General features: G+C 41.1%; 1 protein-coding gene across 1 annotated transcript in view; it reads right to left on the reverse strand.

Moving 5' to 3' along the window:
- The window catches only part of NDUFAF2 (NADH:ubiquinone oxidoreductase complex assembly factor 2), a 445,591-nt gene that overhangs the window by 166,669 nt on the left and 254,053 nt on the right, over positions 1–24,869 (reverse strand). The gene's annotated exons all lie outside the window — the stretch shown is intronic.

Consider the following 24,869-nt stretch of genomic DNA (forward strand, 5'->3'; position numbering starts at 1 on the left):
CTCAGACTGATTTATTTCACTTAGTATGTCCTTAAGCTTCATATATGTTGGGGCATGTTTTAGAACTTCACTCCTTTTTAAAGCGATAAGACATTCAATTTTATATTTATATAGTAATTAATTTTTGTTTTCTTCCAGGTTTATTACTAGGGCTTAGTGCCCTCACTACAAAAAAATCCACTGCTCCCAGCGGCAATTAATTTCCTTTTTTCTTTTCCTTTTGTATTTTATTCAATAGGACAGAGAAATTGAGAGGGGAGGATGAGATATAAAGGGAGAAAGATAGACACTTGCAGACCTGCTTCACCAGTCTTGAAGTGTCCCCACTGCAGATGGGGAGCAGGACCTCAAACCTGGGCTATTACTCTGGTCCTTGCGCATAGTACTATGTACTCCTAAATGGTTGCGCCACCACCTGGTCCCCCCCATAATTTGTTTTCCTACTCATTCATTAATGAGCATTTAAGTTATTTCCACATTTTAGCTATTCTGAATAATGTTGTCACAGGTATTGACATACAAATATGAGAAAATCTATTTTTAATCTTTTTGAGTATATACTCTGAAATGGCATTGCTGGAACACATGACAATTCTATGTGCATGTATACATTTTGAAGACAATGGTCTAGAAGAATAGGAACAAGAACAGACCAAAGAAATATAGCATTAATTTAAGGAAAGCAGCAGGATCCAGTTGAAATTAGTAATTATAAATTTAAAGTAAAAGCAGTCAGTCAATTTGTGTTATTTTATGCCAGCCAGGTTTAGTTACATAGGTGCCAGCATAGGGTAGAGGGAACACTGGATTATAAATATAATGTAAATATGAACAGCATGTTAAAGCAATGAAAAATACAGCAGAGTTGAGAATATCCATGCAATTCTCAGTGTTTATAATTATTAGTCATGGAGTATAATATGGGTAAACTAAAGTGTTGAAGTGAGTTTTATAATTTCTTTTATATTGCCCTGAAAGTTATTTGTTAGGTCAATTTCTAGGTTATGTCTAAAATAAAATTTTCAATTTGCCTTCCATCTGTTTCAAATATATTTCAAACTTGTTTCACACATTTTTCATTTATTCTTTTCTTTCTAATTTTTTAAACTTTATTTATTGGATAGCCAGACATCAAGAAGGAAGGGGGAGATAGGGAGGGAGAGAGAGAGAGAGACACACATCTACAGTCCTGCTTCACCACTTGCAAAGATTTTTCTCCTGCAGTTGGGGACTGGGGACTCAAACCCAGTCCTTGCATATTGTAACATGTACACTCAGTCAGGTGCTCCACTAGCCAGCCCTCAAACATATTTCTAATGTGTTTCCATTGGTTGTTATACATGTTGATGCAAATGTGATGGTGATCACATTATCAAACTAACCTGAAAAGCTTTCTTTTTAACCCCAATTCCTTGTACATAAGTTGTTTTGGTTCTCTTGCCGTTCAGTAGGTGTCAGAAAATGGCTTCAAAATCACATTGTTTGACTGTAAATTTATACTCTTTCCACAAGCTTTCCTTAAAGGCAAAACCAAGTCTTTTTCTCTGTATTTCAGATGTCTAGGGCAGTGCTATACTCATACAGCCATCTCAATGATTTGTGTTACTTGGTCTGGGTGTGGTATATTTCACAAAAGCCAAGGACTCTGGGGATGGAGGTAGTGGGAAGGACTGGAGAGGTTGTTTGGGTCTCAGTGCACAATGATATAAAAGGATCTATGTTGCCGGTGAGAATGTTTTGCAGACACTTACCACAGAGAGATGAGAAATTGTACCCATGTGTCAACAACTGCCCGACAGCCATTACTCCCTCAGTAAAGTGATTTTTATGAAAGATGATTAGAGGTGGTCCAGGAGGTGGTGCAGTGGTTAGTGCATTGTACTCTCAAGCATGAAGTCCTGAGTTCAAAACCCGGCAGCACACATACCAGACTGATGTCTGGTTCTTTCTCTCCTATCATTCTCATTAATAAATAACTAAAATATTTTTTAAAATGATTAGAGAAGTTAGCAGGGGAAAATAATTTGTGTTAAATGAATATTAAACAGATGTTTCAGAACCCTATAATTTCTTTAAAATTTCCTTCAGTGAAATAAAAACAAATAAATAGACAAACAAACCCTTCTTTCCCCCATCAATCAGCTCATCTTAGATATGGGTCACAAAACGATGTCAAATGGAAAAAAGAAAAGATTTATAGAACTGAACTTGACAGACAATTCTAGTAGTTCTTCACTAATAAAGTTCCTTAAATTCTTCATTATTCTGGAAAGAGGCAACAGGAAACAGAGAATTACAAAATCAAGAGAACATCTCTTAAAATATACAGTTTCTCTTGATCAGTATTTTACTAGGTATGCTTGATTCAGACTTGAAGAGAAATCAAGATCATCAGAACTAAAGTTTTCATTAGAACTCATTCAGTATGAAGAAAAGGAGGGAATATTTTCTGAACAGAAATGGTACAGAAAAAAATGGTCACAAACTTCTCAATAAAAAAAAAATAAGCAAAGGTGAGCTGGGAAGACAGCATAATTATGATGCAGACTTTCATGCTTGTGGTACCAAAGATCCCAGGTTCAGTCCCCAGTAGCACCATAAACCAAAGCTGAGCAGTGCTCTGGTAAAACAAAAAGTAAGAAAAAAAAATATATCTTAGCACAGTGACTGAGAGGGAATTCACTTTACAGCCTGCAAACTTGACCTCTGGGGCATAAATAAGGGCAAGAGATTCTTTCTGTAAAAATGGTCATCATAGGACCAAGGAGTCAACATTGTAGCCAAAATAATATTTATCTACTTCTCAAAAAGCAAGCTGAGAAAATTTACACTGTCACCTCTTCTGGGAAAAGTAAAAATAAAGTTGAATCTCAACCTTAATTTTCCACCTTGTGGGCAAAAATGAAAAGGAAATCACTTCTGGGTAATATTGAGCATATTATAATGAACCATCTTAGACAGTTGAGCAAGACGCTGATCAATGTTCTTTCTAGAAAAGAATAGGGAGTCGGGCGGTAGCGCAGCGGGTTAAGCGCAGGTGGCGCTAAGTGCAAGGGCCGACTAAGGATCCCGGTTCGAGCCCCCGGCTCCCTACCTGCAGGGGAGTCGCTTCACAGGTGTTGAAGCAGGTCTGCAGGTGTCTATCTTTCTCTTCCCCTCTCTGAATTCCCCTCCTCTCTCCATTTCTGTCTGTCCTATCCAACAACAACGGCATCAATTACAACAAAAATTTAAAAAAGGGGGAAAACAAATAAATATGAAAAAAAAATAGAAAAGAATAATGCAGTAAGTTCCATTAAAGTAAACTTTAACAAGAAATACCATATCAAAAAAAAATGTGAGACACCATCGAGAGTTATCTAAGAGCTATTTGTATTAGAGAGACCATGTGATGCTAGGGAGTAAAGTAGAAGTTTGCATTTAAGAGACTGATTTAATTCATACCTTATAATTTTGTTTGAAGCCACTTCACACAAGTATTTTTCCTTCATCTTTCCCTTCCTTCCTTCTTTCCTCCCTTCCTTCTCCCCCCTTTCTTTCCTCCTCTCCATTTCCTTTCAGATATTTATAGATTCACTAAATAATCCAACAAAATTTCCCTAATATCAACTATTAAGACGGTTCCGAACACTATCAGCATTCAGAAAAATGGGCACAAACTTTTCAATCAAAAAAATAATAAGCACAAGTGGGCTGGAGAGACAGCATAATGATTATGCAAAAAGACTTTCATGCTTGAGGCACTAAAGATCCCAGGTTCAGTCCCAGCAACACCATAATCCAAAGCTAAGCAGTGCTTTTAATTGCACAGATGTGCCTTCCCTATGTCTCTATCTTGGCAGAATTCCAAGATTGTCTCCAAGAATCCTGCCCCTTGGTAATTTTATCCACAGAACTTTTTTTTTTTTTCAAGAATGGGAGCTACTCACTGTCCTAATCCAATTTGCTAGTCCTTTTCTCTACTCTGACACCATTTTCTCAGACAATATTTTTTTTAAATTTTTTTTATATTTATTTTATTTATTCCCCTTTGTTGCCCTTGTTGTTTTATTGTTGTAGTTATTATTGTTGTTGTTGTTGTTGGATTGGACAGAGAGAAATGGAGAGAGGAGGGGAAGACAGAGAGGAGGAGAGAAAGACACCTGCAGACCTGCTTCACCGCCTGTGAAGCGACTCCCCTGCAGGTGGGGAGCCGGGGTTCGAACCGGGAACCGGGATCCTTATGCCGGTCCTTGTGCTTTGCGCCACCTGCACTTAACCTGCTGCGCTACAGCCTGACTCCCCAGACAATATTTTTATCTAACTTCAGGCTAGTTATCGAACTCAAGCAAAACTGCCCTAATTGTGTGCCCCCAGGAACATGCCTAAAATGGACCATCTAGCTTTCTTCTACCCTAATCTCATCTGCTTTATTCCTGCTTTTTGGTTCCTGTTCATTAACCATTTTGTCTCAATTCGTGTCCTGCTACCTTTCAGACACCAAGTGTCCAGACACTATCATGATTTGATCCTGACTTCTCTGGGCAGATGACCTCACCAATGTGTCCTAGAACCTAGTTGACTCTCCAGAGCGCTATAGAGCCCACTAGGGAAAGACAGAAACAAGCTAGGGGTATGAATAAACCTGCCCATGCCCATGTTCAGCAGAGAAACAATTATAGAAGCCACAACTCCTACTTTCTGCACCCCCAAAACAACCTTGATCTATACTTCCAGTGGGGGAGAAGTGATAGGAGGATGAAGATAAGAGGGCTCTGAACTCCAGCTCCATCAGCACCTGGAAAGAAATGAGGAAAAGGAGAGGGACAGATGGAGGCAGTAGGTGTCATGAGTGACTTGGAGGGGAAGAGAGGATTGGATCAGGAAAAAAAGGGGGCAATTATGTGTAAATGAAGACAGTTATAGGGATGACGGTTGTCTACAATGTTAGGGAACTGTGGTGGCTTGCAGTGGGGAGGCCGAAGACTCAAAACCCTGGTGGTAGGAATGGAGTGGATTTATACCCCTGTTGGCATGTAATTTTGTAAATCAATATTAAATCACTAATAAATTTTTTAAAAAGAATCCTGCCCTTTGGTATGTGTGCCCTATAACCGTGGGTGTGAGAGGGATTTGTGAATAATGAAACATTATTCTTGTATGTTATATGTTATGTTGCTATGTTATGTTGTTATATTTTGTTATATTGCAGAGTGACTTCCAGATATAATTCAGATGCCTAATTAGTTGACATTATGTTAATCAAGAGAGAATCAGAAGGGTCCTTAATGGAGATCAGAGAAATTCAGAGTGAGAAGGATTTCTCTGGCTGGCCTTGAAGAAACAAACAAACATGTTGTGAATTGTTCATGGAGAAGGACTTGTAACAAGGGGTTAAGTGTGACATCTATTCTGATGAACTGAGAGAGATCTCTGATTAATAGAAATTGGAGACGTGACTTTAACACATTCAAAGAAGTTAATTTTGTCAACAATAAGTGGTATTGGAAAAGAAGTCAACCTCAGAGGGCATAGTAGCTCTTAGTTTCAGCCTATGAGACCCTGAGTGGACAATCCAATTAACCCCCATGCAGACTTTGAACCTATGGAAATTCTGAGATGATGTGTATATGCTGTTTTAAGTCACTAAGTGTATGCAGCAATAGAAAACTCTATCTTTGAGTCTTAAAATTTTGTTGGTGTTGTTGCCACCAGGGTTATCACTGGTGCTCAATATCTGTACAAATCCATCTTTTCTTTTTCTTTCAATTTTGATAAAGAGTGAGTGAAAGAGGGGTGAGAGAAGAGTGGGTGAGAGAAGAGAGAGAAGAAGAGATACCTGTAGCACTGCTTCACAGTGCACAAAGTTTCCTCTTTACAGGTGGGAGCCAAGGACTTCAACCTTGGTCCTTGAACATGGTAATCTGTGTGCTCTACTGGGTATACCACTGCCAGCCTGAGTAACACCTTTTTAAATTTCAGAGTAGTATTAAATTGAGCATATATTAGGGCACCAAAGTAAAAACCCTGTGGTGAGGGGTAGATATGCAGCTTCCTGGGCCGGTGATGGGTGGCAGGTGGGGGTGGGTGGGTGGGATGGGACACAGTCTTTTGGTGGTGGGAATGGTGTTTATGTATACTCCTAGTAAAGTGTAGTCATATAAATCACTAGTTAATTAATATGAGAGGGGGAAAATTAATTGTATGTTTCGAAGTTTTTAAAACACAGACTGAGTCTTTTTAATATATAGGCTGTGTATTTGATATGCGGACTCTCTCAAAAGCCTAGACCAAGTAGATCAGAAGCAACCAATGGCATAGCTATATACAAGATACTGGGTACTATACAGCAAACCCTAACAAAAGGACTTTTCAAAGTTAACCCAATTATCAAATAATGTGATGATAACATTAACTATCCATTGTCTTTTTGAATCCTAAGACAGCAGGAACCTCACATCTCCACTATAGAGCCTATATTTCCCCCAGTCCTGGAACCTTAGGATAGGGCCCACTTTCCCTCATGCCTCTCCCAATCCATATAAAATAATATTGCATCTGCCGATCGCAACCTAATCAACACAACGATTGCCACCTCAACATGCTTCAGCTCAGACTATGTCCAGAGACTTCACATGTGGAATGACAACCCTTCAGCTTCATTACTCGGGTGAGACCTTTCCTTTCATAGTATTCTCTAATTCCATCCCAGGTGGTTCACTTTCTAACAAAGTCCCAAAACCTAGATATAGACCAGGTTCCATGAGAGAGAGCATATGTTCACACGTATCCATAAACTAGTACAAAATATATACCTGAAAGCAGAAGTACACTAGAGTTTGCAGTGAGTACTCCCCAACACTTCCTCTCCACTATTCCAAGCTTTGGGTGCATGATTGCTCAACAATTTGTTTGGCTTTGTATGTTAACTCTCTTTCAGCCACCAGGTGCCAGATGCCATCAGGATGCCAGCCAGGCTTCCCTGGATTGAAGACCCCACCAATGTGTCCCGGAACTCCGCTTACCCAGAGACCCACCCTACTAGGGAAAGAGAGAGGCAGACTGGGAGTATGGACTGACCAGTCAACGTCCATGTTCAGCGGGGAAGCAATTACAGAAGCCAGACCTTCCACCTTCTGCAACCCACAAAGACCCTGGGTCCATGCTCCCAGAGGGATAGAGAATGGGAAAGCTATTAAGGGAGGGGATGGGATATGGAAATTGGGTGGTGGGAATTATGTGGAGTTGTACCCCTCCTACCCTATGGTTTTGTTAATTTATCCTTTCTTAAATAATAAATAAATAAATAAATAAATAAATTGAGCATATATTCTAAACTTCTTTATCTACTTATCAGTTGGTGGACATTTATATTGCTTCCTCTCCTTGGTTATTGTAAATAATGCAGCCACGAACACAGGAGAACATATGTCTCTTCAGATTAGTGTTTTCATGTCCCTTAGATATATGCCTAAGAATGTCATTGCTGGATCATAAGGCATTCCCATTTTTATTCGTAAAACCCAATTTTTAAAAGGTAGGGTAATTGTATCAGGGTAGTGGGCAAATTTGTGTTAAATTATGTTTGATCAGCTTTAAGGTCATTTTGAAAACAGTGCAGATGGCTTCTGTAGCAAATACTAAACTTATGTCTTAAGATGGAGGCTTTGGTGAGATGGTTCTCTGGGAAATTAACATAAATTTATCTTAGCAGAGCTGAATGTTGAAGATAAAAATACCACCGGCTCAGTGAATCATGGGATACCTAAAATGGACTTTATAAATTAATCTAACCCTATGAATATCTTTTCTATGTGTTCTTCTGTTTATAATAGTGAAGAAAGCAGACTGAATCAGACATCTCCTGACCCCAGAACCCAGTGATTCTTGACCAGTTACAACAGAACTGAATAGATTATACTTCTTCCAAAGTTACACTTGATCAAAAAGATACACTGTAAAGAAATAGATCTAGACACCATTGTTTGTGGAACGCTTCTCAATCTAAATCATTAGCTGTGTTTATTCAGTAATGGGGAATGTTATACTGAGACGATGAGTTGAAAATCTGGGCCATAAACTAGCATTTACAAGGAAAACAAAGGAGAAAGGAGTAGGGGGACAAAACAGGTCATTAAATTGAATCAACTAAAATAATTGCTTCATTCCTTCACCCTCCTCCCTCTTTTTTATACAGACTTGAGTTATAGACATTGGGAGAGATAAGGGTATTGTGAGTGCTTGAATATTCATCTCATGTGTCAAGGGTACACACTTGTAGAAATAGTCCACAGCTATAATAAGTGCAAAAATACTTGTCTGCTAATCATGTGCTCTTCTCACTCTAAAGTGATATTACAAGCTTATGGCTTCCATAGTCAAGCTGGTTGCTATATATTTCAGGTTCTATCTATATTTCCTTGGACCTATATGATGAGATCATCTGGAGGATGAGAACAAGATATATCCCGCTTTAAAAGAATGTCATTCTGCTCACACATATTCTGCTCTCACAAAGACAGAAATAAAGATTCGGGGTACATTTCAATGTAAAAACATGTGTTGCATTTCACAAATGATCTTATCATCACAGAGGCAGAGATACTAAAATAAGCACCTGCTGACATTTCATGCTGCCCCTGAAATTGTGTGTGTGTGTGTGTGTGTGAGAGAGAGAGAGAGAGAGAGAGAGAGAGAGAGGGAGACAGAGACAGAGACAGAGGAGGGGGAGGGAAAGGGAGAAGGAGAAGGAGAGGGAGAGGGAGAGGGAGAGAGAGAAGTAGTTTGGGTCTTTCAAAAGAAAGAATCTCTTTCTTTCTAGAACCAGTTATCCCCTCCTGGTTTCTCAGATTTTCTTCTAAATAGCAATGCTAACGCTTTATTAGTTAATCAATAAGACATGATACAGAGTATGGTTATCATAAAATAATCATACCCTGGAGCATTTTGAGGCATGAGCCACTTGCTTCTAATCAGATTGGGTTGAGATTACCTTTGGATAACCACACTCTTGGGAACTGTCTCATTTCTATTATGAGTACATTTTATAATAGGAGAAATGTACATTTCTGTGGTGGGGGGGAAATGAAGTTGGCAGCTCTTACCTAGCAATCATTTCAGTTGAGCTGAGAAACATTCCTCTTTCTGAGCAAAGTCAAGCTACACTTCCCCTATTCAAGCAATGTCAGAGAAAAGAGGCAGGCTCACATGCGGTGTGGGTAATGCAATACAATGGAAACTGTATTTTACTTTGGCATTGCTAGCTTCAAATTATATGCAAACATTCAAAAAAGGGCATTTGAAACTTGGCATGCATGTTTATAAATGGCACATTTTGAATCTGGAGTGGGTTTAAGTGTCTAGGTTACAATAACAGATGATCTCCAATGTAAAAATGGAACAAAGCCTTTCTTTAACTTCCTACAGAGAAAGATGTTCATTTCTGCTTCAATTATAATCCCAGGCACACTGGAGATTCCGTTAAGAGCAATTTCCCTCAATTTCTCCTTATCCTGACCAGCCAAAAATTTTAATCAAATTACATATATTGGAAAGTTAAAGACAGAGAAGCCCAGTGAGCCATGAAATACACTTTACAACAGTATGCATAGCACTTACCCTATTGGTTTAGAATGATGGAAAAATCCATTTAAAATGTTAGATGAACACATTGCAGACTGTAGAGATGATTATTAACTCTTAGAGCTGTGCATTTTAAGCCTATTTCTCTATGAATGCTATTTATGTCTAGGAAGTTTTAACATACAGTAAATTATAGGAAAAAAGATAAAAGATGGTGAAAATACTTGGAAATTTCTTTCTGTTTGAAGTAAATATTTGCAACTAGTAATAAGACTAAAATATAAGGAGTTCAGATAATATTATTGACATAAGAATAAAACAGGTTATTCTTTCTGTGTGTTTTGTTGTAGGTCTCCTAATAAAAAAATATTACTTCAAGTTGATTTTTTCAGTGAGCAGAGAGAAGGTATAACTCAATCCTAGGACCTCATAGAGAGAAATGGTCATGTTTATGAAGCTGTTACTTCTATAAATTCAGCATCTATATGGTAGCACTGTATTTGCTTAATGATACCCCTTTTCAATGCTGGTTATTTCAAGAGATTCAGGATATCTGTCTTGGATCCAAACCTTACTTAATCTTTCCTTTTATTTCATTTCCTCAGAATTCTACTTGATTTCTGCAAAACAGCTAGGGCAGCAGGGATCCTGGCTTGAAAGAAATGAGGCCCAGCCAAAGAGAAACTAAGCAAGGATTTTTTTTTTTTTTTTACTCAGCATTAAAAATTCAACTCACAGAACTAGATGGAATAGTCAATTTTTAATTATTCGAAGAGCAGAAAGACTCTTGTCCTCTCATTTTCCCAAGTTAGTAGATTACTCATATTTTCTGCTAAAATCTCATTTTGTCATGCCCAGAAGAGCCCACAAACAGCCTGAATGCAAACTGTGGTATAGCCCCACACATTCCAGATGAAAGTTTATTGAGGACTGTGTAAGTAGAGCTAGACATAGGTATAAATAGGCATTGGGAAGTTCTTTCTCTATGAACTTTGGCCCCTCCCTGTCCTCAGCTAATATGGGAGTTTTCAGAAGCCAGAGCCAAACACTTCTTTTCCTACTACTTTAACACCCCTCTCCATGAATTCCCTGCCACTCGACCACACCAGTTTCTCTAAGGTCACTCATTGCATAGTCAAATGAATGACTTTCCCGGCATTCTGCTTGAGTGCTGCTACACTAGACTCTATCAATCACCCAGTTCCTAAAAGTCCTTCCTGATTATAGAACAGTTCAGCATCTGTTCCTCGCCTATATTCTGCTGATCTCTACTTTGCTAGGGCTCTCTCCTTCCCTGGGTAGTAAATATCTTCCCCAAACCCAAACTACCTTTATCCCGTTGCTTTCCTCTCTGGGTAGTGTGCCTCCTCTTACGGTATCAACTGTGTCCCATCTTGATTTTTCACCCACCACGAGCTTCTAGTCTTCCCACTAATACTCAAGCCTGACGAGTAATGAACTGATTTACTGGGATCTGCAGAATTCCTAGGTGGGTTCCCATGCCTCCTATCTTCTGATGTCTACATTTTTGTGTCACCCTCTTCAGTGCAGGTAGAACCTGTGACCTAGTCAGAACAACATGGCAAGGGTGAGGAGAGTGAATAGCGAAAAATTCAGTCCCTAATAAGTTGAGTTTGAGTCAGTTGAAAGGAAAATTCTACTAGGTGGGCCTGGATTAGTAAGGCAAGTTATTTATTAATGTGTTTATTTATTTGTTTCCAGGGTTATTGCTAGGGCCCGGTGCCTGCACTATAACTCCGCTGCTCCTGGTGGCCTTTTTTCCCCCCTATTTTGTTATTGCTGTTATTGTTATTGCTGTTGTTGCTGCTGCTTGATAGGACAGAGAGAAATCGAGAGAGGAGGGAAGACAGAGGTGGGGGAGAGAAAGATAGACACCTGCAGACCTGCTTCAGCACTTGTGAAGTGACCCCGCTGCAGGTGGGGAGCCGGGGTTTAAAGCCTGAATCCTTATGCACGTCCTTATGCTTTATGCCATGTGAGCTTAACTCAGTGCACTACCTCCTGACCCCCAAGGCAAGTTCCTTTTCTTTCTTTTTTTTTTTTTATTATATTGGGGGATTAATGGTTTATTCTCAGTTGGCAGTAAAATACAATAGTTTGTACATGCATAACATTTCCCAGTTTTCCACATAACAGTACAACCCCCACTAGGTTCTCCTTTCCTATCATGTTCCAGGACCTGAACCCTCCACACCACCCACCCCAGAGAATTTTGCTTTGGTGCAATACACCAATTCCAGTCCTGCTTAGTGTTTTCCCTTCTGGTCTTGTTTTTCAACTTCTTTCTTGAGTGAGATCATCCCATATTCATCCTTCTCTTGCTGACTTATCTCACTTAACATAATTTTTACAAGCTCCATCCAAGATGAGATGAAGAAGGTGAATTCACCATTTTTAACAGCTGAATAGTATTCCATTGTGAATATATACCACAACTTACTCAGCCACTCATCTGTTGTTGGACACCTGGGTTGCTCCTAGGTTTTGACTATTACAAATTGTGCTGCTATGAACATAGGTATACACAAATATTTTTGGATGGGTGTGTTTGGTTCCTTAGTATATATCCCCAGGAGAGGAATTACAGGGTCATAGGGAAAGCCCACTCCTAGCCTTGTGAGAGTTTTCCAGACTGCTTTCCACAGGAGTTGGACCAATTTACATTCCCACCAGCAGTGCAGGAGGGTCCTTTGTCCCCACAACCTCTCCAGCATTTGTTGCTGCTATCTTTTCTGATGTATGACATTCTCACAGGAGTGAAGTGGTATCTCATTGTTATCTTTATTTACCTTTGTCTGACAATCAATGACTTGGAGCATTTTTTCATGTTTGTTGGTCTTTTGCATTTCTTCTATGGTGAATATTCTGTTCATGTTGTCTCCCCATTTTTGGATGGGGTCATTTGTTTTCTTGTTGTGTTTGGTGAGCTCTTTATATATTTTGGTTATTAGCATCTTGTCTGACGTATGGTTGTAAAGATCTTCTCCCACTCTGTGAGAATTCTCTTTGTTTGGGTTTTGGTTTCTTTTGCTTTTTAATTTGATGTAGTCCCATTAGTTTTAGTTTTAGTCTTCCTCGTAACTGGATTTGTATCATTGAAAATGCATTTAAAATGTATATGGAACAGAGTTATGTTATACAGAAAAGAGTTCTGTTAAGGCAAGTTCTTTTAAAAAATGCATGCAAGGTCTTCCCTAAAGGAAGAGAGATGAAGCAAGTAAGGGCCTCATATGTTGACCTTGAAGAAATAAATTGCCAAGTTGTGAACTGTTTAACTGAACTGAGGAGTTCATGCCTTACAATCACAAGGACTGAATTCTGCCAGCAACTGGAATGAACTCCTAAGAGGGCTCAAGCTCACATCAGAGAACATGAGTTGGGCACATTCAGCATGGTATAATTGTCTTGGCTTGCACCTTGAGTATAGCCTGTAAGATCCTCTATGGAGGACCCATCTAAGCAGTGCCCAGACTACTGACCCTTACAGACTGCATTTCTTTTCATCTAAAAGGTCATGGTCATTTACAGGACTGGAAGACTAATATTCTTAGCTTTGCAACTTTATTATTACTGCCTTCTCTACTTATTGAATTGAACCACATTCCTATTTTATTCATTCTCCCTCATTTATTCAGCAAATGTCTGCCAGACATTATGTCTAGCTCTGCGTATGCAATGCTAAATGACATAGGGATAGTGTCTGTTCTTATGCAAAATTAAGTCTAGTAAGGAAAAAAAAATGAACACTGGACATATAATTGGTAATTGTCTTTTTTTTCTCCACCAGGGTTATAGCTGGTGCTCGGCATCTCTACAATGACTCCACTACTCCTGGCAGCCATTTTTAATTTTAATTTTTATTTATTTATTTTGATAGAAATAGAGATAAATTGAGATGGAGGGAAGAGAGGGGGAGAGAAAAAGAGACACTTGCTGCATCACTCAAGAAGCTTCCTCCCTGCTTTCCCTCACTCACTCTAGCTGATACACTATTGCCAGCCCCCACTGTCAGGGTGTAAGCAACATCTCCAGCAACATCTCCAACTAGCCTAGCCTGGCTGGAGGAGAAGTCAGGGAAGACCTTACTGCTTTGACCTATGAGCTGTTGTTCCAGCTTTCTAGTATGTTCCCTGCTTCTGTTCCTCCAGGCAGTATATACAAAATCACTGTGTTCACCTTTCTAAAAATACTTTCAAGCTACTGGCTTCTATTTAGGAACTTCCCTGTGACCTCATAGATACAATAAGCAAAATATTAATGACTGTAGCAAATGTGGCTTGTTCTTTATCTCACAAAGAACGAGTAGAGGTTTTAGGACTTGGCCAAAGTTAAGAAAGCAGTAGAAACAATATTAAATTCCCTGTGTGCTGAGTGAATCAAATTCACTTTTTATGATACTGATACTTCTATGATATGATAAAAAGAAAACACTAATCAACTGGGTTGAAATATGCAGAAAAAAATGAAACTGGACTGCCACATGTCACCGTGCACAAAATACAACTCCAAATGGATCAGAAGTATGGATGTTAGACCAAGAACCATCAAATACATAGAAGAAAACATTGGTAGAGACTGTATGATGTTTGTTACAGAAGTGAATCTGAAGGATAATAAAAGAAAAATATAAATCAATGGGAGTACAGCAAACTGAAAAGCTGGTATTCAACAGTGGAGCACCTAGTGGTATGCACAAGGATGTGGGTTCAGGCCCCTAGTTCCCACCTGCAAAGGGGAAGCTTCATGAGTAGTAAAGCAGTGCTGCAGTTGTTGTCACTCTTTCTCCCTGTCTATCATCCCCTTCTCTCCTAATTTCTATCTGTCTCTATGAAGAAGAAAAAAAAAATAAAAGGAAAAATTGGCCACTGGGAATAGCAAATTTGCCATGTAGGCACTGGGCACCAATGATAATGCTGGTGGCAGTATAAAATTTTTTAAATATTAAAAATATTCAAGCTGAAAAGTTTCTGAACAGCCAAAAGAACCACCACCAGAACAAAAAGATACCCAATTGAATGGGAGATTTTTTTCACACCACTATCAGATAAGTGGCTAATAATCAGAGTATATAAAGTGACCACAAAGCTCATCCATGAGATGCAAACAACCCCAATAAGAAATGGTCAGATGGGGGTCGGGCGGTAGAGCAGCGGGTTAAGCACACATGGCGCAAAGCGCAAGGACTGGCATAAGGATCCCAGTTTGAGCCCCCGCCTCCTCACCTGCAAGGGAGTTGCTTCACAGGCAGTGAAACAGGTCTGCAGGTGTCTATCTTTCTCTCTCCCTCTCTGCCTTTCCCTCCTCTCTCCATTTCTCTCTGTCCCATCCAACAACAACAACATCAGTAATAACAACAAGGGCAACAAAAGGGAACATATCAATAAATAAATATTTTAAAAAAAAGAAATGGTGAGATAACATGGACAGAATAGTCACTAAAAATACTCAGGGTCAGTAGATAAATGAAAAAATTCTCAAAATCAATGACTACTAGAGAAATGCAAATAAAGACAATGAGATAGCTCTTCACACCTGTAAGAATGTCATACATTAGGAAGGACAGAAAGAAACAAGCATTGTTGGTGGAGGTGTGGGGGAAAAGAAAAATTTCTATATTGCTGGTGGGAGTGTGAATTGGTTCAATCATTGTGGGAAACAGTGTAGATATTCCTCAGAACACTATTAATAGACCTACCCTAAGATCTAGGACTTCCTTTACCTCTCCTTGGAATTTATCCAAAGAACACAAAAATGCTTGTCCAAAGTAATCTGTGTACACCTATGTTCATAGCAGCACAATTTGTAACAGCACAAACTTGGGAGCTATCCAGATGACCAACAAACGATGAATGATTAAGAAAGTTGTGGTATATACCCACAATGAAATACTATTCAGTTGTAAGAAATGATGAGATCACTTCCTCTGCCACATCTTGGATGAAACTTGAAGGAAATATGTTACACCAGATAAGCCAGAAGGAGGATGAATACTGTATGACCTCATTTATAGGTAAAACTTAAGAAACAAGGAAAGAAAGGAGGAACACGAAGTAGAACTTGGACCGAGTGTGGTCTATTGGAACAAAACCAAGGAATCTGGAGGAGGGAATCGACAGGGTGGGAAGATGGTGGGAAGGATTCAAGCTAATGATAGGAATGGTATGCAGGCACCTCTCGTGGGAGAATAAGAAATTATACCCATGTGACTCTAGTGGTTTTATAAATCATTGTTTCCCGAATAAAGTAATCTGGAAACAAGTAAAATCTTCTACAATTTTTTTGAACACTTTTTAGAATAAATAAAATAATGTCACCTCACTTTTTGATCTGATCAGACTCAACACATTTGCCTATGTCAAGAAAATATGCTTGTAAAACATGGAAGACCCATATACCAAAGCTGTTATTCAACAATAAAAGTACTAGAAGAATATGCCATGGTCTTAAAAAGCTATACTTCACCAACTGGCCAGGCAAGGGAACCTTAAATTATCTTAAAGAAATGCACTAGATCTAGGTGAATATTGCTTTTAGAGCCTTGGGAAAATCGGCCACATAATAAATCTCACAAAAAGCTAAGCAGGATGCTGGCTATGATTTAAATAATAATTCTCTAAAACCCTTATCTGTTCAGTTATCAAAGTGGGAATATATTTTTATTTGATAAAAGGTAAATGTACCTATCCATTAGTATGTGTTTTTCTTACATAATTTTTTTTTTGCCTCCAGGGTTATTGCTGGGGCTCAGTGCCTGCACCAGGAATCCACTGCTCCTGGAGGCCATTTTTCCCCTTTTGTTGCCCTTGTTGTTTTTATCCTTGTTGTGGTTATTACTATCATTGCTATTGATGTCGTTGTTGTTGGATAGGACAGAGAGAAATCGAGAGAGGAGGGGAAGACAGAGGGGGCAGAGAAAGACACCTGAAGACCTGCTTCACCTTCTGTGAAGTGACTCCCCTGCAGGTGGGGAGCCAGAGGCTCAAACTGGGATCCTTATGCCGGTCCTTGTGCTTTGTGCCACATGTGCTTAACCCGCTGTGCTACCACCTGACCCCCAAGTAAATTTTTTAAATTTATTTATTGGATAGAGACAGCCAGAAATCAAGAGGGAAGGTGGTGATAGAGAAGGAGATAGACTGAGAGACACCTGCAGCATTGCTTCACCACTCACAAAGCTTTACCCCTGCAGGTGGGGGCTGGGGGATCAACCTGGATCCTTGAGCGTTGTAATACATGCACTCAACCAGGTGCATCACCACCTGGCCCCACAGTATGTGTGTTTAAGTCAGAAACTGAACTTCACTTCTGATATTAACACAATAAGTGGAACACAATACGCTTTATAAAGATCTCAATCACTTCTTTTAACACTTTTACATGATCTAATTATCTGAAAAGTGTTTAAATAGGAGAAATATACTCTGTTCTGTGATGCCATTTTTGATAGGTCTCCAATACAATGCAGAAATTTGACCTAGCAGAAAGCTGAAGTATATTTTTTGTTTCATTTTTGTAGTAGTAAACTTTGAGGATGTTGCCCACCATATAGTTTCATCATTCCACATAGAATAGCTGGATACTCAGCTCAAAGACAGATGTGACTAACTTACTGATTGTTGGAAATTACTATTTCCTGGGCCTGGGAGACAGCATAATGGTTATACAAATAGTTTCCTGCCTGAGGCTCTGAGCTCCCAGGTTCAGTCCCCAGCACCTTAAACCAAAGCTGACCAGTGCTCTGCTCTCTTTATATCTGTATATTTCCCTCTGTATCTCTCATTAAAAATAAATAAATAAATGGGGGCCAGCTGGTGGCTCACCTGGCTAAGCGCACACACCACAGAGAGCAAGGACGTAGGTCCAAACCTGTGGTCCTCAACTGCAGAGGGAAACTTCACGAGTGGTGAAGCAGGGCTACAGGTGTCTCTCTGTTTTTCTCCCTCTTTATCTCCCTCCCATCTCAATTTCTCTCTGTCTCTAGCCAGTAAAAAATAAAGTTTTAAAAAAAATCTTTTTAAAAAATAAAAATAAATAAGCATATTTAAAATATTTATAAAAATTACTATTTCCTTCAGAATACTGTAGGAGGGTAGAATGGTGGCAAAAAACAACAAACAAAAAACCCAACCAAATCCCTACATCAACACTGATCAAGTGGGCAGCAAATTCCAAATCTGCCAACTACATTTACAACTAAAGTTTATATGAGTATTTTGAATAAACCCCCAAATAAGAAGTGAATAGGGGGAGTCAGGCAGTTGAGCAGCAGGTTAAGCACAGGTGGCGCAAAGCGCAAGGGCCAGTGTAAGGGTCCTGGTTCCAGCCCCTGGCTCCCCACCTGCAGGGAAGTCGCAGGTGGTGAAGCAGGTCTGCAGGTGTCTATCTTACCCCCCTGCTCTGTCTTCCCCTCCTCTCTCCATTTCTCTCTGTCCTATCCAACAACAATGACAACAATAATAACTACAACAATAAAACAACAAGGGCAACAAAAGGGAATAAATTTTTTTTTAAAAAAAAGAAGTGAATAGGGATAAATCAGTGACAACCTCTTGTGTGTTACAAACTCCTTGAGAGGCTGCTTCTGTCACGTATTTCTCCTCTTACAGAGAAATTCCTATCACCCACCCAAGCTGGTTTCCGCCCAGGAAGATCTACCTGCGAACAAGCCCTGGCCCTCTCAACTTACATTGAAAATGGATTCCAGAAGAATTTAAAGACGGGTGCTGTCTTTGTTGATCTCACAGCAGCCTATGACAAGGTCTGGCACCGTGGTCTCCTAGTCAAGATCTCAAGATGCCTGCCTCCATGGGTGGCCAACACTATATCGTTTCTTCTCCAAAACAGAAGATTCCGGGTGCATCTGGGTGACAAGTCTAGCAGATGGAGACTTGTCTCAAGTGGTCTCCCCCAGGGCTCTGTTCTGGCTCCTACGCTATTTAATATTTACATCAATGACCTCCCAGAAACTTCTTCAAGGAAGTTCATCTACGCCGATGACATCTGCTGTGCAACTCAGGCATCCAAGTTCGACATCCTCGAGGAAACACTCACGAAAGACATGTCTCTGATATCTGATTACTGTAAAAAATGGCGACTAATCCCTAGCACCGCAAAAACGGTATCATCTGTTTTCCATCTACACCATGCCTTGGCCTCGCGTGAGCTTAATCTGCAGCTTGGCAATACGAGAATCCGGCATGAAGCCCAGCCAGTCTATCTTGGCGTTACTCTCGATCGCACTCTGTCATTTCACGAACATCTCATAAAAACTGCAGCAAAGGTGGGCGCGAGGAATAACATGATTGCAAGACTGGCCAGCTCCTCATGGGGCGCGAGCGCTTCCACACTATGATCATCCTCTCTGGCATTATGCTATTCCACTGCAGAATACTGTGCCCCAGTATGGTTCCGTAGCCCCCATGTCCACTTGGTCGATTCCAAATTATATTCCTCCATGAGGATAATTTCTGGAACCATCCGTTCCACCCCGGTTCCATGGCTGCCAGTTCTTAGCAACATCGCCCCGCCAGATATTCGTCGGGATGTGGCATCATCTAAGTTCATTTCCCACGTCTACGCTCGACCGGACCTGCCAATATACGTGGATATCTTTGCCCACCTTGTCCAACGCTTAACGTCTCATCACCCAATCTGGTCTCCTACGCCTACACTGAACTTCTCTGTTCCAGACTCTTGGAAACAGAGTTGGCAGTCAGCTGAGGTAAAGAACAAACACCTCATCACAGACCCCTGCAAGCGTCAACCCGGCTTTGACCTAGCATGTTATGATTGGGCCCTCCTCAATCGCTATCGAACAGGCCATGGCCAGTGCGCCGCTATGTGCCATCGCTGGGGAGCCAGAGACGACCCGAACTGCCCCTGCGGCTCCAGACAGACTATGACCCACATAGTCAACGACTGCCACCTCTCCAGATTCAAAGGAGGTCTCGAAACTTTACATCAGGCTCAACCTGACGCTGTTGACTGGCTACAGAAGAAGGGCAAACACTAGAAGAAGTGACAACCACAAAATCTTCCCAATACCAACATCTGTGAAAGGGAAAGCACACAGATGTGCCAGAAATGAGAACTAAAAATTGCTCTTAGCAATTCTCTGAAAGCACAACAGTCAATTAAGAAAACAAGCAGCGGAAACTGGCAGGCTCCAGCCGGCTCCAATAGTGGGTGAAGGAAAGGCAAACACCAACATCTAAGCGGTTCAAGCCCCTGGCTCCCCCCATGCAGGGGGTCCCTTCACAGGCGGTGGAGCAGGTCTGCAGATATCTATCTTTCTTGCCCATCCTGTCTTCCCCTCCTTTCTCCATTTCTCTCCGTCCTATGCAATAACAATAATAACAACAACAACAATCAACAAGGGCAACAAAAGGAAAAAAAAATAGCCTCCAGGAGCAGTGGATTCGTAGTGCAGGCACTGAGCCCCAGCAATAACCCTGGAGGCAGAAAAAAAAACAACATAAAAATACTAAGGTCAAATTTCCTATCAGGAAAATTATAAAGCAGAAAAAATGGAGACCACAGAGAGAGAGAGAGAGAGAGAGAGAGAGAAACATAAATCCATTAGACCAGTGAGATGACAGAACTCAAAAAAAATTTAGGAAAAACAATTTTGAAAATGAAGGCAATGGAGTCAGGTGGTAAAGCGCAAGGACCGGCCTAAGGATCCCAGTTCGAGCCCCCGGCTCCCCACCTGCAAGGGAGACAGAGAGGGAGAGAGAAAGATAGACACCTGCAGACCTGGGGAGAGAAAGATAGACACCTGCAGACCTGCTTCACTGCTTGTGAAGCGACTCCCCTGCAGGTGGGGAGCTGGGGGCTCGAACCAGAATCCTTCCGCTGGTCCTTGTGCTTTGTGCCATGTGCGCTTAAGCCGCTGTGTTACTGCCCGACTCCCTCTGGATCTGTTTTTACTGTGCATCACCTTGTTGAGTTTTTTTTTTTTTTAGTGAAAAGTTTTTGTTTTTTTTCTTTATGGGGGAATTAATGATGTATAGTCGACAGTAAAATAGAGCAGTTTGTACATGTGTAACATTTCTCAGTTTTCCACATAACAATTCAACTCCCTCTAGGTCCTCCTCTGCCATCATGTTCCAGGACTTGAGCCCCCATCCCCACCCCAGAGTCTGTTACTTTAGTGCAGTACACCAATTGTTGAGAGTTTAAGAATTCCCCGTTTCTGCATCCGCCAATCACAACCTAACCAACGCAACGATTGCCACCTCAACATGCTTCACCTCAGACTGTATCCAGAGACTTCATGTGTGGAATGACAACCCTTCAGCTTCATTACTCGGGTGAGACCTTTCCTTTTATAGTACACTCTAATTTCATCTCAGGTAGTTCACTTTCTAACAAAGTCCCATAACCTAGATATACACCAGTTTCTGTGAGAGAGAGCTTATGTGCACACGTATCCATAAACTACTGCAAAATATATACCTGAAAGCAGAAGTACACTAGAGTTTGCAGTAAGTACCTCCCTAACACTTCCTCTCCACTATTCCAAGCTTGGGATCCATGATTGCTCAACAAATTGTTTGGCTTCATATGTTAACTCTCTTTTCAATCACCAGGTTCCAGATGCCACCAGGATGCTGGCCAGGCTTCCCTGGACTGAAGACCCCACCAATGTGTCCTGGAGCTCAGCTTCCCCAGAGACACACCTTACTAGGGAAAGAGAGAGACAGACTGGGAGTATGGACAGACCAATCAACACCCATGTTCAGCGGGGAAGCAATTACAGAAGCCAGACCTTCTACCTTCTGCAACCCTCAACGACCCTGGGTCCATGCTCCCAGAGGGCTAGAGAATGGGAAAGCTATCATGGGAGGGGGTGGGTTATGGGGATTGGGTGGTGGGAATTGTGTGGAGTTGTACCCCTCCTACCTTATGTTTTTGTTCATTAATCCTTTCTTAAATAAAAAATTAAAAAAAAAAAGAATTCCCCGTTTCTTTCTCTGTGGCTCTCTTCTCAGTAACTCTTACAAGGTAGGTCTGGTAATGCCAAACTCCCTTAGCGTTTGCATATCTGGTACTGTTTTTATCGTTCCTTCATATTTGAATAGTCTTGCAGGGTATCTATAGCTAGTGGTTGCTGTCTTTAAAAAGCTTGAAAATACCACTGCACTCTCTCCTGGCTCCCATGATTCCTGCTGAAAGTCTGAACCAAGGCACATCAAACTCCTTTCACTCAACCTCCCCTCCCCCTGAGGTGCCTGTAACTTGCCCCCCCGCCCCAGAGAAATATGTATAGGGAAGATCTTGATCAAACCTTGTATGGTAACTTTCCACTTGTGATCAAATAGTTTACAGGTCAAAATGTGACTATGCATTGTGTTGCTCTGTGTTTGGGTTAATGATTACCTTGACCTTCTCCCTGTGCAATGGGTATAACTTGCCTGCTTTCTCTCCCAATAAATAAAGTCATCCACCTTTCCGAGGCGCTCTGGAGCTGAATGAGTCTGTGATTCTCGTCTCTCCCCACTCATCGCTCCTAACACGCAGAGTTACCCCGGGACTCCCAGGGGGACGTTCTGACCTCCATCGCCCAACAGCCGGGGCTGGGGGACCCAGAACGGCCTGCAGATATTACTTACAAGGAGTCATTTATGCAAAAGTAGGGGGAAAATTCCTGGCCTGTTAATCCAAAGTTTGGAGGAATCCAAGTTGGAGGAACAGAAGCAAGGCCCACAGGTAAAGCATATGGACCAAGGGGTATCATATAGTGAGCAAGTGAAGGGAGTTTTGATGTCAATGTAGAGTTTTAAGCAGGAAAAAGTAAGTCCCTCCTCTAGGAGGGACTGTGAAAGGGATGAACTGGTAGCTGGAGGTGAAAGGGAGAGAGCTCAGTTAGGAAACTTACAGGATGAAGTGAGAGCTGTAGGCAGCAGAGGTAGAGAGAAGGGAAATGGAGGACACAGCTTGTAGGATGTGTCCACAAAACTTACTAATGGGGCATAAAAGCTAACGCTGAAGTCTGGGTTTGAACTCATCCTAAGAAGCAGGCATAGAGATGGTGAATTAGGTTTCAGGTAGAGCTGGGGCATAGGCCATTGTTTGGGGGGGGGGGCAGCAAGCACTATGTTTTTGGCCATGTTGGGTTTGAAATGCAACTTAGATTTTCATCTAGATATCTGTCAAGCAGACAAACACACAACTCTGGAGTTCTAGGAAGAGGTTAAGAGCTAGATTTGGAAATCAAATAGGTGCTATTTACATCTGTGGGGCTGAGGGAAATCTCCTGTGAAAGGACTAGATGTGAAAAAGGCCAGCAGCTCCAGGATAGGACAGAACCATAGGGAATATCAAAATTTGGACGCAAAAATAGAAAATTAGGGGGCCCGGGCAATTATGCAGATACTACCAAGCTCAAAGGCCCAGGTTCGAGCTCCCCCCTCCCTCTCCCCACCTGCCAGGGGTCCACTTCACCAGTGCTGAAGCAGGTCTGCAGGTGTCTTTCTTTCCCTCTCACTATCTCCCCATCCTCTCTCAATTTCTCTCTGTCTTGTCTAATAAAAATAAATAAATAAATAAATATAAAGGAAAAGGTAGCCGCTGGGAGCAGTAGATTCATAGTGCCGGCCTGGTGGCAATTAAAAAAAAAAAAAGACTTCTGGGAATCGGACAGTAGTGCAGCAGGTTAAGCTCAGGTGGTGCAAAGTGCAAGGACCGGCATAAGGATACCAGTTTGAGCTCCCTGGCTCCCCACCTGCAGGGGAGTCACTTCACAGGCAGTAAAGCAGGTCTGCAGGTGTCTATCTTTCTCTCCCCCTCTGTCTTCCCCTCCTCTCTCTATTTCTCTCTGTCCTATCCAACAACAATGACAGCAATAATAACTACAAGAATAAATCAACAAGGGCAACAAAAGGGAATAAATAAATACATATTTATTTAAAAAAAGACTTCTAAGTGCTTGATAAGCACGGTATCAGGGAACTGGTGACTCCTTTAAATACCTTTAGCCTTGGTGTTTACTTCTGCAATGGCAAGTCCCACAAAGGCTTCAAGGGCTTTTGTAGGTGAAATCTGGTAAGTGATCAAGACTTGGTCCTTCCCCCATTCTGCTCTGGCCTTGTTCTGACTGGCAGCAGGGAAGGGAGACTCAACTTTTCCCCACAGCTTTTCTCTCCTTCTATGTCATCTCTCACTTAAGCTCCTTGGAGTTTTTTCCCCCCAAATAAACCATTTGCACACAAGTCTTTGTCTTAGGCTGTGCTTTTGGGAGTATTTCAAGAGAGAGGATCTCAACTGTTCTAAAAGTTAAGGGTTCATAGGGTGTGGCTAGATGACAAGAGCAGATTCAGTAGTGATAGGGGCAAAAGCACAAAACTATGGCGGAAATAGAAGATGTATACATGGAGATAATGAACAAGAGATATCCTTTCTCTTTCTTTTTTCTCTCTTTCTCTCTTTCTTTCTTTCTTTCTTTCTCTCACCTCCAGGGTTATTGCTGGGGCTCAGTGCCTTCACTAGGAATCCACTGCTCCTGGAGGCCATTTATTTCCCTTTTGTTGCCCTTGTTGTTTTTATCATTGTTGTGGTTGTTATTATTATTGTTATTGATGTTGTTGTTATTGGATAGGACAGAAAGAAATCGAGAGAGATGGGGAAGACAGAGAGGAGGAGAGAAAGATAGACATATGCAGACCTGCTTCACCGCCTGTGAACTGCTTCACTGCCTGTGAAGTGACTCCCCTGCAGGTGGGGAGCCTGGGGCTTGAACCAGGATCCTTAGGCCGGTCCTTGCGCTTTGCGCCACATGCACTTAACCTGCTGTGCTGTTGCCCAACCCCCGGGCAGTGTGTTTTATCTTCTAGTTCATATCAAGCTTCCTACTCTAATCCAACAAAAGAGAGAGTGAACTTGGGCTTTATAGCGAGGCAGAAATTGGATGTTTCAGCTTCTCAGGGTGTCAACATGACTACATGTCATTTAACTAAAAGGAACAAACTGTGTTATATAAATAAGCACATACATATTTTAGGTCTTGTGATATTTACTAGATACCTGTTCTCTACTAACTCCATGTAAAACAGCAAACATGTGTATGCTTTAGTGTTGATATATCCACAAAACCTTATTTCAGAATTTTAGGACTCAGTAACGAGTTTAGCTTTTAGCTTTTAGCATTTAGCTTCCACCAGAGTAAATCATGTAGAACATAGTCTGTCAATTCCATAAGCAGTGATTTGGCAGGCCCCCATCATATTTGTTGGTTACATGTCTTGAGTGACCACATTTTGAGTTCCAAGGCTTACTGACCTCATGGC

This window comes from Erinaceus europaeus, chromosome 5 (genome assembly GCF_950295315.1).
Source record: "Erinaceus europaeus chromosome 5, mEriEur2.1, whole genome shotgun sequence".
Taxonomy (NCBI): Eukaryota; Metazoa; Chordata; class Mammalia; order Eulipotyphla; family Erinaceidae; genus Erinaceus; species Erinaceus europaeus.